The 19,435-nt window shown below is 42.3% G+C and overlaps 1 protein-coding gene across 1 annotated transcript in view; it reads left to right on the top strand.

The window, feature by feature from the left end:
* LOC117354803 overlaps positions 1-19,435 on the top strand; it is a 162,724-nt gene that overhangs the window by 89,509 nt on the left and 53,780 nt on the right.

Raw genomic sequence — 19,435 nt, 5'->3', positions numbered from 1 at the left:
CAGCATCTAGGCTGCAATGGCGATGAGTGGCATCAGCGCCCCTACCCTCCGCGATGGCACTCAGCGGCATCGGCGCCCCCCTCCCATGATGAAACTTAAAATCGGCAACGGGCCTCCTTCTCTTCCCGGCATCAACAGAACTTCAGATCGGCAACGCGGTGCTCAGTCAAAAGCTTCCCTCTGACTGAGCTTCCTGTTTCTGCCCAGGCAGTTCAGTCAGAGGGAAGCTTTTGACTGAGCACCGCGTTGCCAATCTGAAGTTCTGTTGATGCCAGGGGGAGAAGGAGGCCTGTTGCCGATCTTAAGTGTCATCACGGGGGAGGGGGCGTTGCCGATCTTGTTGCCAAAATCGGAAAGGTGAGAGGAAGGGAGAAAGATGGGCCTGTGGTGGATAGAGAGATTGAGAGAAGGGGGCAGATGATGGAAGTGGGGAGAAAGGGGAGAGAGAAGAGGGCAGATGATGGAAGAGGGGAGAAGGGGCAGATGATGGAAGTGGGGCGAGAGAAGAGGGAAGATGATGGAAGTGGGGGAAAGAGAGAGAAGGGGCAGATGATGGAAGTGGGGAGAGAGACGAGGGCAGATGATGGAAGTGGGGAGAAGGGAGAGCCAATGCTGAATGAAAGTAGAGATATTGGATGGAAGGAGGGATAAAGAAAAAGGACATATGCTGGATGGGGGAAGAAGAAAGAGTTAGTGAGATAATGGAGGGATGAAGGAAAGGGGTGGCATGCTGTGGGTAGACACAGTAAAAAGAGGGAAACTGAGGACTGCATAGTAAGAAAGAATTTAATTTAGACGGAGGCAGAAAATAAAGAAGGAAGACCAGAGAAGGAAAGGGAAGAGAGAGAGGAGAGAGAGAGATGCCAGAGAACGGGGAAGGAGACAGAGATATCAGATCTGAGCGGAGGAAATGAGAAGAGAGAGATGCTAAAAACCACATGGGGGAGGGAAAGAGAGATGAAAGGAGAAAGATATCAGACCATGAAGGAACCAAAGGGGGAGGGGTCTAGAGGAGAGATGGCAGGGGGAAACTGACAGTTTCTGGAAGGGGCAGACAGTGGATGGAACGGGCAGATGCTGGATTGAAGAGACAGGGCAGACGCTAGAAAGAAAAGATAAAAGCAGAAACCAGAGACAACAAAAGGTAGAAAATAAGGAGGGGATAAATACATGGAGGGCACATGATGGGGGAGAAAAGGATTGAGTTAGGGAAATACTGGAGGGGGTGAAAGAAAGAGGTGGCGAGCTGTAGGTAGACAGTAAAAAAGGAAATTGATGAGAGGGTAGTAAGAACTTAATCTAGATGGATGCAGAAAATAAATTGAAAAGGAAAATGAGGGAAGAAAGGGATTGCAGAAGAGAGGTGTGGGAGAGGGAAGGAGAGGAGAGAGATGCCAGACCAATAGGGGTGAAAGGAGAGATGGAAGGGGGAGACATACAGTTTCTGGAAGGGGCATAGAAGGAGAGAAGATACCATATAGGGGCAGAGAAATGGCAGACAGTGGATGGAAGGGAGTAACAAGAAGATGAGGAAAGCAGAAACCAGAGAAGACAAAGGTAGAACAAAAATTTTCTATTTATTTATTGCTTTAGGAGACATGTGTCACTGTTTCTGTGGTGTTGCATTGTATGCAGACTCTAGCTTCTTGCTGGTTCAATTTAACCTTTGTCTATGTATTTCTATTTTATCCCCCCTTTTACAAAACTGTGGAGCGTTTTTTTAGCGCCAGCCGTGGTAGTAGCAGCTCTGATGCTTAGAATTCTATGAGCATCAGGGCTGTTACCACCGTGGCTAAAATCCACACTACAGTTTTGTAAAAGGGGAAGGGGTTAGTTTGTGATGACATATTCCATACTAGGCGAAGGTGTTTTCTGTGTTCTGTGTGTTTGAAAGACATGGTTTTCCGTTAGGATTGACGGTGTAGGATTGATCTGTACTAGTCTTGCTTGTTTAGTTTTACAATGGGTGTATTGCTGTTGTACTTCTCACTGCAGTATGTAAGATGCTGCCTTTTCCTAGGTACTCATGTGTGACGTGTGGCTTATTACTAAAAATCATGTTTTTCGTACAGATGGGCGGGGGGGTGTCAAAAAATGATGGGCCCCGGGTATCACATATGCTAGGTACGCCACTGAAGGAGCCCCAAATAACATTCTGGATCTGATCATTTTAAGAGTGGCATATCACCTTCAAAAGGAAGTTTAATGCCATTTGTACAAAATAGTTAATTCACATTTCAATTCACATATATGAGGCAATTTGGAAATCCACATGGGGCCTGCAGGCATTTTTCACTGAGTTTCCTAAAGGAGCTTCCTTTTGAAAATATGGGACTAGTCATGCTATGGATGCTAGCATACCTTCCACCTTTGCACCTGCTCTGCAGCACCAAGACTTGAGGGACTAAAATTGAAAACCCTGCATGTAGTTATTTATTTATTCAGTTTTCTATACTGTTCTCCCAGGTGAGCTCAGAATGGTTTAAGTGAATTTAAGGGGGCAAAAACAGAAGACAACAAATCCCCCACAGAACAACAGGCAATGTCACAGCGAAGGAGACGAACACCAATGGATAATAGTTGGATCAATTTATTAGGTGATACAAAATGGCTCAACATGATTCGTTTTTCGGCACAAGGTCTGCGTCAGGAGTCAAAAGTGTGGAGTAAATCGAAGATGTTCCGGGCTGATTTGATCCAGATTGTAAACTCTGAAAGTCATCAGTCCAAGGAGTTGAATAGAGCATGAGAGTAAAAATTTTGCCAATTTACTCTCACGCTATATTCAGCTCCTTGGACTTCTGAGAATTCAACACCAGTTTACAAATTGGATCACATCAGCTTGGGACATCTTTGATTTACATTCTTTTGACTCCTGATGCAAGCCTTGTGCTGAAACATGAATTGTGTTGAGTCATTTTGTATCACCTAATAAATTGATTCAACTATTATCCATTGGTATTTGTCTCTTTTGCCGTGACATTGTTTACATGAATTTATTCAGGTACTCAAGCATTTTTCCATCTGTCCTGGTGGGTTCACAATCTATCTAGTGTACCTGCGGCAATGGTGTGCCCAAAGTCACAAGGAACAGTGTGGGTTTGAACCCACAACCTCAGAGCCACACTCTCTACCTTCCTCTCCCCCTCCATCTCAGACTCTTCCTTTTGATATTGGTAGAAAACCCCATACAAGGGGAGAACTAGTTGCAATCCCATTTTCTCTTGGTAACTGCTTAGTTACTTCTGTAAAATCATTACACTGTTTTGCTCCAATCTGAAGATTTAGACTATTGGAAAGCAAGTGTGAAAGGTTTAAACAGGACAAACTTGGGAACATTATAGAAAATAATAGCTGCATATTATGGACCAACAGATTGTTTTATTTGGCTTTTGTAGCTATAAAATATAGATGTCAAACAAGATCTGAAGTACATTATTTTCTGAAACTGATATATGTATGCATCCAGTTCCAGTCGGCTGTGTGAAGTTTCTGCTTTTATGGCTATGGATTTCTAGTTCAAGTGCTGGAACACCTGTTCTCTCAGCAGCCCTGCCTCAATCAGTCCATAAATTCTAATAAAAGTCTTTTGAACTTCTCCACAGATGATCTAGCATATGTTTGGAGAGACTTTCATAAAAGGATAATAACCTTTATAAACATTAAGGCCCTTACTTTAAATGTCCTATTCCCAACATATATGTGGCATTTGCATACATTGAAATCCCAAATTTAGAATGTTGTAATATACACATGTAAATCTGCCATCTATGCATATGGTGAGAAGGAGTGGTTTGGATGGAACTAGGGTGGGACAAAAAACAAAACAAAACATGTGTATTTCCCATTTCAGAAGGGAAATGCATGCCTGTAGGCTCCGGAGTAATCTGAGGAAATACTTTTTTTAATAGAAAGGGTGGTAGATGCGTGGAACAGTCTCCCGTAAGAGGTGGTGGAAACAGAGATTATGTCTGAATTCAAGAGGGCCTGGGATAGGCACATGGGATCTCTCAGAGAGAGAAAGAGTTAATGGTTACTGAAAGGATAGGTTTTCTGTCTCTGTCTATGAAAGGACACATTTTAAGTTTTCTGTCTCTGTCCATGCTGGAAGTAATCAAATGTAGAATGTTGGGTGTTTACTCTCTTAATGGTTTGGGAAGAGGTCATTTAATTTATGTTAACTAGGTTAGTTGTCTGAGACATGAAGGCTCAACCCCCCACAGCTCTTAACACCTTTAAGATTTAAACAATGAAGTACATATCCTGCTCACGCACCCCCTCCCCTCTCTTGTCCATCCCCCTTTTCCTGTGATGGTTACCACTGACCCATGTGAAAGGATATATAACTGAATGTATTCTGGAAATAAAACAGGTAATTTCTTTGGGCCTTCTGTGAATCCTTCTTATCTAAGGAAATTGCCTCCGGACGTCTGTAATAGATGATAGAATGTTTTGCAGAACGATTTCGGGATCAAGAAACGGATCTTGTTCGTTTCAGTTACTGCGGATGGGCAGACTAGGTGGGCCATTTGGCCTTTATCTACCATTATGAAAAAGAATTTCGATCATTGTTGCTCACAGCTGTTTTTTACAGACATTTTAGAAAACAGCTAAAAACCTATCTTTTCTCCAAATACCTGACTAGCTGACTCATTCAAATATACGATTATGTTTAATGTTTATAATCTTTTGTAAACCGCTTAGAATGTTTTGGTAATGCGGTCTATAAGTATAAAGTTATGTTATGTTTCTATGTTTCTATTGCTGTGAGCAACACTGGGATTTATTGCTCCAGTTCAAGCTGGAGGGTTCTTTCATTTTCACTAGCCACTGCACAATGGGCAAAGGTAGGGGAGGACCAATGAAGTTCCAGCCAAGTGTATATAAAAACCCTTTTATTAAGAAGAAAAAACCCACCAACAGCTGAAAAGACCCGACACGGACCGTATTTTTGCAGAAAGCAAAACAATGCGTACACTTTTATACTTGCTATTTGGTCTCACAATGGTCCTCTTTTACAAAGGCGCGCCAAGCGTTTTAGCACGGATTTAGCATGTGCTAAATCAACACGTGTGCTAACTGCTAACGTATCCATAGGATAGCATGCACATGTTTGCGTTGAGCGTGTGTTTAGCATGCGCTAAAAAGCTTAGCGCACCTTTGCAATAGAGGGGGGAAAGTCTCTGATTTGAATTATGCACATATGCTTGAATTTTCAAAATTACGTGCATGAAAAATCTCCCTCGACGCCAACCTCAGGATTCCCTCTTCAAGCAGTGGGTAAACTTATGTTTGGACAGGCTGCATGAGCATATATACCTTCACATCAAGCAGGTAATCTACAACAGGATATTTCTACATGCAAAGCATTTGCGTACTCCAAGAAATGCCTTTGTCAGTACCTTATAAATGCTAAGTGGAACATCCATATTTCAGTGATCTTAAAGTTGCTAACCCCAGCCCCAGGAAAGTCCTGGCCATGTGTCATGACATCTGAATACATTTTAGCCAGGTGGAAGGTAATTTTATAATAGGTTGATGATGCAGAATGGTACAAACCTGCTTCTGTCAGTGGAAATTGAGCTCACATAGCTGTGAATTTGAGGTCTCACCTTTTGGTGTCATTATCTGATAAGTCCATATTTATACTGCTTTGTCTCTGAATCTGGCTGCCACAGCCAGAGTCCTTCACTTTCCTTTAACAGTTAGTAACTGAGGGAGAGAAACATTCTTCCCCCCCCCTTGTGGTTGAGCATGTTACTCTGATCAGGCTCTGCTTATGTGTATACGATTTGATTGTTCATGCTAGTCAGGTCTAGGCTGGGCAGAGCAGGAGTATAACTGCACCATGCATTGGTATTTTAGAGGGGAACTTCTTTGACGTTTTGGGGTTGTTGTTTTTTTTTCTTTTCCTTGACTTTGTTTTCCCTTGATATTCTGTCTCTGTGCCCTGTGGATATATAATTGCAAATATCTGCAGGCCATACCCTTCATTGCCCCCTCCCCATGCACAGGAGGTTAGAGGCTGCAATAACTACCACCCAGAAGCTATGTGAGTTTATTATTCTGCTGGCATCATATTATATTCTATTTCCTGGGTGAATATGTGAATTTGTCATCCAAAAATACAAAAGAACTCATGAGGTACAATCTAGATCAGTTGCCTATATTAGAAGTCCAAAAAGCACTTAAGTCTATTTTATTAAGGCAACATGGCCACCTATGTTCTTTTCTGTAAAACTTCTGGAGTTAGCCCTAATAATGAGTAAATGTCCTTGAACAAATTTATACCTGCTCCAAAATTGGTATAAATGTGAGAGTATGCTCTACACTTGTACTTCTGCATTTTATAAAATAGTCCCTGGAAGACTGAGCCTTGCTCGGAGAAGTAGGGTGCAGGGGGAGGTTGGAGCCATAGCTACAGACTACAGCGACAGTGCCTTAGCAACCTTCAGTCCTGCTTTTCTCTGTAGCCTGATGTGTGGCTAAGCTTCCTTAGGAATGTCTGACCAATGGGCTGCAGGGGAAGGTGGGACCAGTAACTAATGGGACAGTGCCTTATCAACTTTCAATCCTGCTTTCCCCTGCAGCAGTGGTGTACCAAAGGGGGGGAGGTCCGCCCCGGGTGCAGGTTTAGGGCGGGTGCACAGCTGGTCAGGTCCAGAAAATTCAGCTGTGAATTTGAAACAGCTCCCTTTCTCCCTCCCTGCCCCTTACCTTCATGGCCACGAGTCTAAATTACCTTCTTACAGCAGTTGGAGTTGCGTGTGGCTGCTGTAAAGGTCATCTCTGATGCAACCAAAAGTTGCATCAGAGACGACCTTTACGGTAGCCATACAGCAGCCGGCTGCTGTACGAAGGCAGTTTAGACGTCGCCAGCCACAGGGCAGGGATGTTTGTCAGATCGGGCCTGTTGTCCGGGGGGGGGGGGGGTGAAGAAAGCGCCATGAAGGTAAGGGGCAGGGAGGGAGAAAGGGAGGAAAGGTGGGGTGGAGAGGAAAAGACGCTGAAGGGAAATGGGTAAAACAGAGGGGGAGAAGGACGCTGAAAGCACATGGGGAAGACAGAGGGGAGAAAGACACTGAAAGCACATGGGAAAGATAGAGGGGGGGGGAGAAGGACACTGAAAACACATGGGGAAGACAGAAGGGGAGAAGGATGCTGATCAAGTAGTGGTGAAGGAGTCTGGGACTAGTTTTCCTGAATCTTGAACTAAGTTTTCTCCTTAATAAAATGCTGAATTATGTTTAATTGCAGACCTGACTTATCTCATGTACTAGCCTGCCTGAACTGGGTGTTTTAGCTTGGGCGGTTTTAGCTTCTTATGGTTATCTCACCATACACAATATTGTATTCCGCCCTCCTGGACATGTAACAGAAAGACTAAAGGGCTTAGATAAGTGACCTGTTAGTGACCTGCTTAGGACCAATGATTGTTAAGAAAAGAAACAAGTGAGAAGTTTTTTCCTAGCATTCAGTTGTATAGCCAGAAAAATGTATAAATATCACTGTAACTTCCTGGTTTCGGGACTTCTGATGCTGCCTGCTTGGGGGCTCAGGGGTCCGCATATGCTGAATAAAATATACCTGTCATTTCTTCAAGTCTAAGTTTTGTGGCAGGACCATTGTTGTGGAATTCAGTCCCAGATTGTATTTGTTTGATCACTGATGTTTTTGCCTTTCGAAAAAGTTTGAAAGCTCTCTGTTTTTTTGACTGGCATTTTCAGATTTGGGCATTTTATAGTTTTGCTATTATTTATCAAGCCGCGCTAGCGGTTTAACGCTCGTAAAACCTCCGGCCGCGCTAGCTGCTACCGCCTACCTTGAGCAGGTGGTAGTTTTTTGGTCAGCGCGGGGGTTAGCGCGAGATGAAACGTTAACCCCGCTAGCGCGGCTTGATAAAAGGAGCCCTTAGTTTATTTATTTGTAGATGTTTTTGAATTGTATACTATATGGTGATGTTTTATTTTGATTTGTTTAAGTCTGTCTAGTTTTATTATGCATGTAATGATGTTATCCACATAGACATTTGATATGCGGGCTACAAATGTTTTTAAATACATAAATAAATAAAATTAGGAATGTCTGACCAATGAGGTTGGAGCAGTATCTAAAAAGTGCCTTAGCAACCTTCAGTCCTGCTTTTCCCTGCAGCCTATTGGCTGGCTAAGCTTCTACGTTTTGTTAGGAATGTCTGACCAAAAGGCTACAGGAGAAGCAGGAACATCAGAAAAATCCCTCAAATGGCCCCCTCACCCCCAAAATGATTTTTTCCGAACTCCAGACCTAGCTTTCATACCTAAGAACCCTAGATTCACCACAGCATAAAAGGCCCTCACTCATCAGGGTTAAATCATCCAAGAATATCACAAATAAGTTTCTTGCAGATTCATATAAGCAATCAGCAGTCAATGGATTCTTATTTACTTATCCTTTATTGTTGTACAATTTTCGCTTGCCCCAACAATTATATGCCTGACGGGACCCGTTTCGCCTAAACAGGCTTTCTCTAGGGTTCCAAAGGGAGCACTTATTTTTGGCGTCATCTCATTCACGGGGCAGGAGCAGCTGCTCCTGCCCCGTGAATGAGAGGACGCCAAAAACGGGTCCCGTCGGGCATATAGTTGTTGGGGCAAGCGAAAATTGTACAACAATAAAGGATAAGTAAATAAGAATCCATTGACTGCTAATTGCTTATATGAATCTGCAAGAAACTTATTTGTGATATTCTTGGATGATTTAACCCTGATGAGTGAGGGCCTTTTATGCTGTGGAGTTTCCATTTACCTCACTTTCTGTCTTCGACATCTTTGTTGTGTTAGTGAACCCTAGATTCACCCCATGTCATGAAAACTTTAGGGTCGTTTTCAAGACAAAATTTACCTACCTACCTACAAACATACATTTATTGCTCACTTTATAGTATAGAATGCACATACATTTCAACTCTGCCTCTACTCTACCCAAACTACACCTCTGGAAATGCCCGTGCAATACTATAAAAGGCCCTTTTCATGTGTAAAACAAACTTTACATAAAAATGTACACATAAAATTCAAAAGCACAGAGGTAACAGAATATTAGAAACCTAGAAAACTAGAACACAGTACATGAAGGCAACAAAATAAATGCAAGCAAGATAGAAATATAGAAACACAGATCCTTGAGATGATACAGTAGGTGTCAGGTCAAAAGCGCGTTGGGACAAAGTCGCGCCCAGACAATTGAGCGCAGCGTGGGGGAGCGCGCCGCATAAAATTACTGTTTTTAGGGCTTCGACAGGGGGGCTTGGCGGGGGAACCCCCCCACTTTACTTAATAGGGATCGGGGGGTGTTGGGGGGGGTTTGGGGGGTTGTAACCCCCCACATTTTACTGAAAACTTCACTTTTTCCCTGTTTTTAGGGAAAAAGTTAAGTTTACAGTAAAATGTGGACGGTTACAACCCCCCAAACCCCCCATAACGCCGGCGCGATCTCTATTAAATAAATTGGGGGGGCTCCCCAACAAAAACCCCCGTCGGATCCCCTAAAAACTGTAATTTTCTTCGGCGCGCACCTCCATCTTGCGCTCAGTTGTCGGCGCGCGCCTTTGTCTTTCGCGGGGTTGTCTATGAACCGATACAGTATATAATTTCTAGTCTTTCCTCCTGGTCTGAAAATGACTACCATGTATATGCAGTGACCTGTTCAGTGATTTCTCTGGAGAAATCCACAGAAGTTGGGTAATTCCAGTCACTGATTCATAAATTTTGGAATCCAGTAAATCAGAAATTAGACTAAGATGTGCCTGCCAGGTTTTTTTTTCCAATTTTTTTAATGTCTTATAAAACAATTTATTATGCAGGATGATGCTTGCTAGTATTGTAGGCCTCAATGTTCTCTGACTGAATACCCTAAGGTCAGACCCACATCTTTACTATTTCTTGGTGCAGGTACTTTTCATCTTTATGATTATTATTATTACTCTGTTATAAAGTCTGTTATGAAAACCTATTACAGTAGACTGGTAACATTGCTTTCAGATAGGACATGGTGTTCCTGACAGTCCCTTGATTGTTTATGACTAAATCATACCGAGTGTGAGGTGCCTGTTATTATTTCAGAAAGTTTATTCCATACACATTATTTCCATTTCGACTAGGTACTTCTGAAAGTCTGAGAACTGACCTGGAAAATTTTACTAGTCTGAGAAACCAGCTTGCAAATACTGTATAACTAAAGCTGCCAAATTAAGAAATCTTCCCTTGATTCCTGAAGCGGAAAACTTGTTGGGTTGATTAACATACTACAAACTGATGCCAAGGCTTCTTGGGAGATACTTGTTGAGGTGGTTTCTGCAGATCGCAATGTCCTTTTTTTATTTTTATTTTTGTTAGTTCAAAATTTTATTGAGTTTTCCAATATTTAAAAGAAACAGTCATGTATAACCATAAACAATAACAGTAATAGCACAAATATGACATTTGAACTTACAGATAATAAGGTAAGGTATATTTGACTATAGTAATCTGCATGTGACAAGAATCTGGTTCAATGTCCTTTTTTATATAATACTTATTCTAATCCTATTATAAATGGTGGTTAGGATTGTCCAGAAAAACCTAAAATTTGAAAAACTGTGCAAATTGAAGTTTTTCCCATGAATTTGATTGTGTTTGATAAGAAAATAATTTAAAAAAAATTTTTTAAAGGCCATCTTCCATCGCTCAAATCCACTGATTACATAAAGCTCCTTTTCCCTTATAATTTCCTGTTATTTTTGCTTAATGGAGCAAATTTATTGGCATTATAACTATAGCTTTTATGTTTTCACACTCAGCAATGATACATTAATAAAAAGGTATTTTATGCAAAAATCTAGCTGTGTTTTATTAAATGGTTAACAAAACAGAGAGAGGTGCTAAACTGATAACTGATTTTGCCACTGACATCACCACAGACCCAGCGCAGCGTGAGGCCTTGTTGCGAGGAATTGAACAGCATCGTAGGCTTTATCTTGGCTATTTCAAGAAGATGACGAATGCTTGAGTGCTTGGAATGCCATTGGTTGATGACTATACCAAAGTGTAGGTGTTTAGCTATTAAAGAAGTACTGTATTCTTCGCTTTATAAGACGCACCTGACCATAAGACACACCCACCTGTAGAGGAGGAAAAACCAAGAAAAAAAAAATTCTGAACCACATGGTGTACCTACCCTGTCCCACCGCCCTGCCCTGTCCCCTATCCCCCCCTCTGGTGGTCTAGTGGTAGGCCAGGATAGGGTACAAGTCTAGTGGTAGGCAGGTCTAGTGGTACAGGGCAGGTTTTGTGGTAGGCAGCATCCTTCCCCCCCAGTGATAGGCCGGGACAGGGTACAGGTCTAGTGGTAGGCAGGTCTAGTGGTACAGGGCAGGTCTAGTGGTAGGCAGCCCCCTCCCCCCCGGCACCTTTTATTTACTTCTGTTGGTCCAGCGCTGTATCGGCAGGAGCTTTCCGCACTCCTGCCCCTCCCTCGATGGACAGCTGCCTCCTCCTCTCTTGCGGCAGAGCGGCGCACTAGGCATACATGAGTTTTTCGCTCTCCTGCCTGGTCCCAAGCTGCTCCCTGAATGGCTGCCGTCAGTTCTTGCAAGTCGGTGGTACAGTAGGAATACTTGACACCACAGCATTCCAGGGAAAGTAAAGAAAGGAATAGTGTAATATATTCCCTTGATTTATATTCAAATTACCATTTTTCCCCTATAAAAGGGGGGGGAGAGGCAAAATGGTATCTCAGTTTATATTCAGATGGGTTTATATTTGAGTATATACACTATAGTCAAATGCTTGTAGTACAAGAAATAAAATCCTAGATTTAGAGGCTATTATGAATGAGGCCGATTTGGATTTAGTGGAAGTCATGGAGGTGTGACACATAGAGAACTTGACTGGGATATATATGTTAGGTGCCATCGACTCATATTTGAGTCCTAGTGACTTGATGAAATACAGATCTAAAAAAAAAATGGATTTGTGCTAATTCGGTAAGGTCCTCCAACATCATCCCCATGGTTGTTTTCAATGTATCCAGCCATCTGATGGCAGGATGCCCTCTTCGTATGGTTCCTTCAATCTATACAAACATGATGTCTCTTCTCTAATGATCGTTTCACGTGACATAGCCGGTTTGATCTCTTCCAGAATTGATTTGTTAGTTGAGAAACACTGGCCTAATATACCGGCGCCTACTTCTAGGATGCCAAGTGATGCCTAAGCACGCCTAGGCACCACTAGCCAAGGTGCGCTATGCGTTTTAGCGCTAAATATACACACGTACTAACCGCTAATGCATCCATTAGCACACATTAGCGTTTAGCGCATGGTTAGCACGTGCTAATATTTAGCACACGCTAAAACGCTTAGCGTACCTTTGTAAAAGGAGCTCTAAGTGTGATTCCATAAGCAGCACCTAGCGGTGGATTGGCAACTGTACCTATCTGCGCCTACAAGTTAGGCTCTAAGGGAAATCTAAAATGTTTCCTCTTCCAAGACGCATATGATTGCTGAATAGGTTTAGCAACTGTCTGGGTTGTTTAATAAACTGATCTCCCTATTCTCCCTACTGTTTTTTTACCCTCTATGTCTTCTTTACTTTAAAATTGTAGATCTCCTCACTTTCCTTTTGTTTTTTATGTTGTCAAGTATAGTCTAGTTGGTACTTATCTGTTCAATGTTTCTCTTTTTTAATTGTAAAACACATGAGAATTTATGATTAGCGTTTTATGAAAATTTTAATAAACTTGAATCAGACCCTATGGGGCTCATAATCGAAACAGAAAAACATCTAAAAACCGGCCTAAATCGGCACTTGGACGATCAGTAACAAAAGTCGTCCAATCAAACAAGATTTTAGACGTATTTAAAAATAACTTAGGCCTTCACAGTGTTGCTGAACGACCAGAGCTAAAAGGGGCATTTTAGGAGGAGTGGTGAGGGTGGGATTTGGGTGGGACGTGGGCCATCCTAGACTTAGTCGTACTGCATGTATAACCGAAGGTTTTACAACATTGCCTAGACAGAACTTGGACGTTATGACTTAGGCCATCTAAAACCAGGTCTAAGTCCACAAAAGGTATCCAAAGTGACCAGATAAACACTGCAGACACAAAGTACACACAGCCCTAGTGATCACTGACCCCACCCCTATAGAAAATATAATAACAACTTTACATATCTGCCTCCAGAACATCAGCACCTGGAAGCCTGGCATAGGAAAGCCTAGTAGAACTGCACAGAGGTGGATTTAACCTTTCATGATCAAATCAGTTCTGTAGTAAGAACCTGTTTCTACAAATTCCGTCTTATATGTTCCCTAACTTCTATCCTCGACACTGAAGCAATCACAACCTTAGTTCACTCTCTAGTTATCTCCCATCTTGATTATTGTAACTCTCTTTACAACGGAATCCCCTAAAAAGAACTACGACGTCTGCAACTTATTCAAAATATGGCCATAAAACTTATATACAAGTTAGGGAAATATGATCATGTCACCCCTCTTCTGAAAGAAGCTCACTGGCTACCCATAACACATCGCATCACTTACAAAACAATCATGCTAGTCTTCAAAATCAAACTTTCCCATCAACCTCCTTTTCTAGATAAATTTCTTATCCCTTTTGCCCCTCACTGACTCTTAGATCGGCTGAACAGAACCTGCTTTCCGTTCCTTCTATTAAGGAATTTTTCTATACTAGGAATACCAATTTCTCTGTAGTTGCTCCTACTTTATGGAACGCACTGCCATCTCAAATCCGCCACGAAAAATCAATCGATAAATTTAAGACTAAATTAAAAACATTCTTATTTCAAGATGCATTCTTCTGCTCTTGAATATCACTTATTCTTAAACACGCCAACCGCTTTTAAGAAGTGATCCCATCCCTAATGTTTTATCCTCCTCCCGTTCATTTCTTTTCTTTCTTTCTTTTTTAAACTTCTAATAATGTAACTTTTTCCCTTTCCCTTCTTTCCTAACCACCACTATCTAGTATGTCTAGTCAAAGTCTCAATGTTCACGTCCCCACTCTAAATTTTACTTTTATTAGTATTACTTTTATTCTATTTTAACTTGTAAACCGGCTAGATACTTGTTGATGGTCGGTATATTAAAATTTAATAAAACTTGAAACTTGAAACTTAAGTGGTCTTGGGAGTGGGTTAGTGAACCATGGAGAGGAGGTCCTGGCCCATAAGCCACTCTAATCACTGCATTCATGGAGAAACATGTGCACTCCCCCCAAAAAAAACCCAAACCCTTTTGTACTGCCATATAAATGGCTCCTGCAAACATAAGGGCTATTGGTGTGGTAGATAAGTGGGTCTAGTAGATTCTGGGGGTGTTTTGGGGGGCTCACCATGACCTATAAGGAAGCTGCTGTGAGATGTTTATGTGGCACCCTTTTTGTGAAGTTCACAGCAGTGCCTTGTAAGGTGCCCCACTACTCTGTTGCCATGTCTGGGTGTCCAGTTCCTTACTTTTCTGGCCCCTCCTATGCCCAAAATATCTTTTTCTAAGCGTTTTTGAGTGGGATGAATTTTTGGTCAAAAATGGGGTATACAGTCTGGATGATCAGATGGCTGGACGTTTAGTTGAACGATTTTTGGAAAAAAAAAAAATATGTTGGACGTATTTTTTGAAAATGGACCTTTTCCCGTGTCTGACTTGTGAGTTAGACCAAAATGGACTTAGACGTTTCTTTTAATTATGCCCCTCTATGTGCCTACATGTATGTTTTGCCCAAATTCCAGTAATCAACAGCAATCGGGAGATCTATTACAAAATAAAAAATAAATTTGAGTAATTATAGAGTGCTCAATGAGAGATCAATATAATTTAGACTGGGAATGGCTTGATCTTAAACCATCACAGCACCTCCTGCCTATCTTCTGTTCTCATCTATTAAATGAAAAAAAGAGATTGCTGGAATAAACAAGAAGTTACTTATCTCTTAAGGATGGCTTTTCGTCATATAGAAGATTATAGTTCACCATTTATTGTAGACAGGAGGAGTTTTAATCCATCACTGAGGGGCAAAGCCAGTCTGTTTAAATCCCCAAATGTGAAAAAATATGTGTAATAGCGTCACTGCACAAAAATACATTTAGAAAAATAGCTTCTCCAGCAGTTGAAGAGATAGTTTCTAGTTTTTTTTATTTGTATCCCACTTTACCCAAAGTGGGTCCCAACAAATACATATGTAGTCATAATGATCACAGATACAATGCATGACAACATTATCAAAAATTATAAAAATTACAAAAGCGACCAGCACCTAAACAAATTCATTGGCATTCAATTCCCATATTTCATCTTACAAAAAAGATATCTTTTTAACAATCTTTTAAAACTACATAGATGAACAAGGGCTCCTTTTACAAAGGTGCACTAAGAGTTATAGCACGCACTAACCGCGCACTAGACGCTAACCACCCCCACTAACCTGACCTCAGCAGTACCAGCCAGCTCCTGCCAAGTGGTTTGGCAAGGAGAGTAGGCCCTCTCCCAGCCAGCCACCCCAGTGTTCAGGAGCTGAAACCACCTTCACCATGGCAGCGGGGAGCCGAGGAGGGGGAGGTGCAGGGTTCTGAACTAGCCTTCCCTTCCCTTCTCCAGACCCAGTACCCACACTTACCTCATGCAACTTTGGCTAGCTCAGGTGGGGGCAGGGCAGAATGCAGCTGGGAGCCAGAGAGCCATCCCACTCCTTGTTCAGGCGGCTGCACAAAGGCAACGAAAAGTGAAGTGCCACAGCTCCCCAGAAGCAGCAACTCAGCTGCCGGCTCTCCCTCCTCTGGAGCTCATCACGTAAGCAGTAAGCTCAACACAGGCACACATTGGTTCAGCTGCAGCACAATGGGCCAATCACAAATGACCTTAGAACTCTGAGGTCATTTGTGATTGGCCCGTTGTGCTGCAGCTGAACCAATGTGTACCTGTGCTGAGCTTACATAGAAACATAGAAACATAGAAATAGACGGCAGATAAGGGCCACGGCCCATCTAGTCTGCCCACCCTAATGACCCTCCCCTACCTTTGCCTATTGAATAGAGCCCACGTGTCGATCCCATTTGGCCTTAAAATCAGGCACCCTGCTGGCACGCTTACTGCCTACGTTATGAGCTCCATGCCTATATGACATGCTTCTGATTTGTCGGGACTTGGAGCTCAGCGCAGCGCCAGACTAGAAATAAGGTAGGCCTCGAGTCGGGATGGAAACCCCAGTTCCATCCCCATGGGAGTCCCGTCGGCCTTGGAGGGGTCCCTGTGGGCTTGGGATAGTGTGACCATATGGCTCCAGAAAAAAGGGGACGGATTGAGACATCCGGGTTTTACTTCCATTGAAAGCAATGGAAGTAAGGAAAACAGATTGAGACATCTTGGTTGCTTTCAATAGAAGTAAAACCCGGATGTCTCAATCCGTCCCCTTTTTTCTGGAGCCATATGGTCACACTAGCTTGGGAGGGGTCCCCGTGGGAGTCCCGTTGATCTAGGTGGGATCCCCACAGGATCCCTGTGGGACCCGCAGGATTCCCATGATCCCCATTCCCATGCAGACCTCTAGTTTAGATATAAGGAGAACTCCAGACATCCCTCCCTGTCTTATGCTTTTATATCCCCTCCTTGAGTGTTCAGAGACCCCACTGGATTGTGCTTGTACAACTTTCAGGCCAGCTTGGTAGAAAAAAGATACTTTAAACATGGCCACTTTCACACTGTACCTTGAGTAATGCTGAACTGGGTGGAGAATGGAGTCAGATCTCCTAGGCCAGCTTGTTTCTAGGCCTATTGTTTCTCTACCGTCTCTTTCTGGTAAAGAATGTTTCTTTATCCCAGGCCATGCTGAGCATGACAGACAAAAATTATAAAATGGACAATCTGCATTCAACTTAATGACTGGCTAATTGAAAGTAATTGGCTAGACCCATGTGAATCTGGCTTCAGACTTGGGTATGGAACAGAGACAGTTTTTGTGCCCTTTCTTGATAATCTGCAGAGAAACTGTCGACCAAAGAAACCTCCAAGTTGAAAACATCCAAATCCAGACTGCTTGGATGTGATGGACTAGCCATTCAGACAATGCCAACAACGAGGTGAGATACCTTACATAAAGAGTGCCAGAAGTACATTTCACCATATACCCTCCAAAACAACTCCAAAACCTACTAGACCCACCTGTCTACCACCCCAATAGCCTTTAACTCACAGAGACCCAGTGTTGTAATATTACAACATCACATTTAAGGCTACAAAATAAACCCTCCCCCATTTTTTTTCTTTTTAAAACTTCATGTACATTACTAATAGAACCTATTGTTCAGTTCTGCAACACCATTGGATGGTTGAATGTGTAAATAGGTCTGTTTATCTGGCCATGAAGTCATACAACCCTGTTGCCTGCTTTGGAGTATATCATCTTGTTGTTTTGGACGGGATACATCAGGACTAAAGTAAGTAAAAAGCTTGAAATATTTTTTTATGTGATCATTAATATGTGTAGATCATGCAGATTTTATGACATCATTGAATATACTGATTTTAAGAGATTTAGAGCTGGTTATTTCTATGTTGTAATTTTACAACAGTGGGTCAAAGTGATAGCAAGGTTTTGTCTGCACTCCCCTGAGACCCAGTGTTGTAATATTACAACATCACATTTAAGGCTACAAAATAAACCCTCCCCCATTTTTTTTCTTTTTAAAACTTCATGTACATTACTAATAGAACCTATTGTTCAGTTCTGCAACACCATTGGATGGTTGAATGTGTAAATAGGTCTGTTTATCTGGCCATGAAGTCATACAACCCTGTTGCCTGCTTTGGAGTAATGATGTCCATTCCCTCTGCACACCACTGGAGTACTTTCAGAAGTTTGTGACAGAAGATATGATCAACGCTCTGGCAGATAACACAAATCAGTACAGTTTTCAGAAGAAAGGATCATCTATAAACACAAACACAAAGGAAATAGAGCAGATGATTGGCATGTATCTGAAGATGGGTCTTGTCCAAATGCCTGGAGTCCGTATGTACTGGGAAGCAGACACAAGATACAGTCCTGTCGCTGATGTAATGTCACGAAACAGATTCCAGTCTCTGTTGACATCATTACATTTTGTGAACAATCTAACCGTGTCTGAGATGGAACAAAAAAGTGACAAACTCTGGAAACTCAGACCATGGCTTGATGCTTTCAGAGAGAAATGCCTAAAAGTGGTCCCTGAAGAACATAACTCTGTTGATGAAATGATGATCCCTTTCAGGGGGAAATTCAGCAGCATCAAACAGTACATGCGTGGCAAGCCAAACCCATGGGGGTTCAAGCTGTGGGCAAGGACTGGAATCTCTGGTATACTTTGTGATTTTGATGTGTACCAAGGCAGTGTGAATGGAATACGGGCAAGATCTGAACTTGGACTATCAGGGGATGTTGTGATGAAACTTGCTTCCACACTTCCACATAGTCACAACTACAAGATCTATGCAGACAACTTTTTCACCAGCATCCCATTGATAGTTAGGCTGCTGGATTGTGGAATTCATTACACAGGAACAGCCAGACAAGTGCGCCTTCCAAACTGTAATCTTGAGGATGAGAAAAGCTTGAAGAAAAAGGGAAGAGGAAGCTTTGATGTCAGAGTGGAGTCAAATCACAACATTTGTGCTGTGAAATGGTTTGACAACAGACAGGTTACACTTGTGTCTTCCTTTGCTGGCCCACAACCAGTGGAGAAGATTCAACGCTGGGACAAAACTGCCAAAAGATTTGTTGAAGTTGAGAGGCCTTATATCGTGGCTGCCTATAACAAATTCATGGGCGGAGTGGATTTGTTAGACTCATTTGCAGCAAAATACAAGTTTCCACTGAAGTCCTACCGCTGGTACCTTTACATCTTCTGGCACACCATTAACCTAGCTGTGATCAATGCTTGGCTCCTGTACAAAAGGGACTGCAAAGCTTTGGATATCCCAAAGAAACAGATGCTAAACAGGAGAATGTTTCAGGCCCAGTTGGCATCTTCTCTTATCCTGATCGGAACGGCTGGGTCAGTGTCAAAGCGAGGGCGACCATCTGCAAGCCCAGTTTCATCAAGAGGGGGCACCTTGACTTCCCAAAAGAGGCAGTTTACAGATGATGGAGGTTCTTCAGCTGCCATGACAGCCAAAAAGTCAAATGCACACCCTCCAAAGGAAGTTTGCAAGGACATGATTGGACATTTTCCCATCAAAGCCGATAGAGGACGGTGCCGACACTGTGCAAAAGGCTATACCAACACACTTTGCAGGAAGTGCAATGTTCGCCTGTGCTTTTCAGAGCAAAATAACTGTTTTTGGAACTACCATAACTGAATAAATGAACAAATAAAACATGCACATATAGGGCTCGATTCACAAAACCGTGCTATGAAGATAG

Source organism: Geotrypetes seraphini, chromosome 2 (genome assembly GCF_902459505.1).
Source record: "Geotrypetes seraphini chromosome 2, aGeoSer1.1, whole genome shotgun sequence".
Taxonomy (NCBI): Eukaryota; Metazoa; Chordata; class Amphibia; order Gymnophiona; family Dermophiidae; genus Geotrypetes; species Geotrypetes seraphini.
Note: the sequence above shows the minus strand (reverse complement) of the source record. Positions and strands in the feature narration are given on the sequence as shown.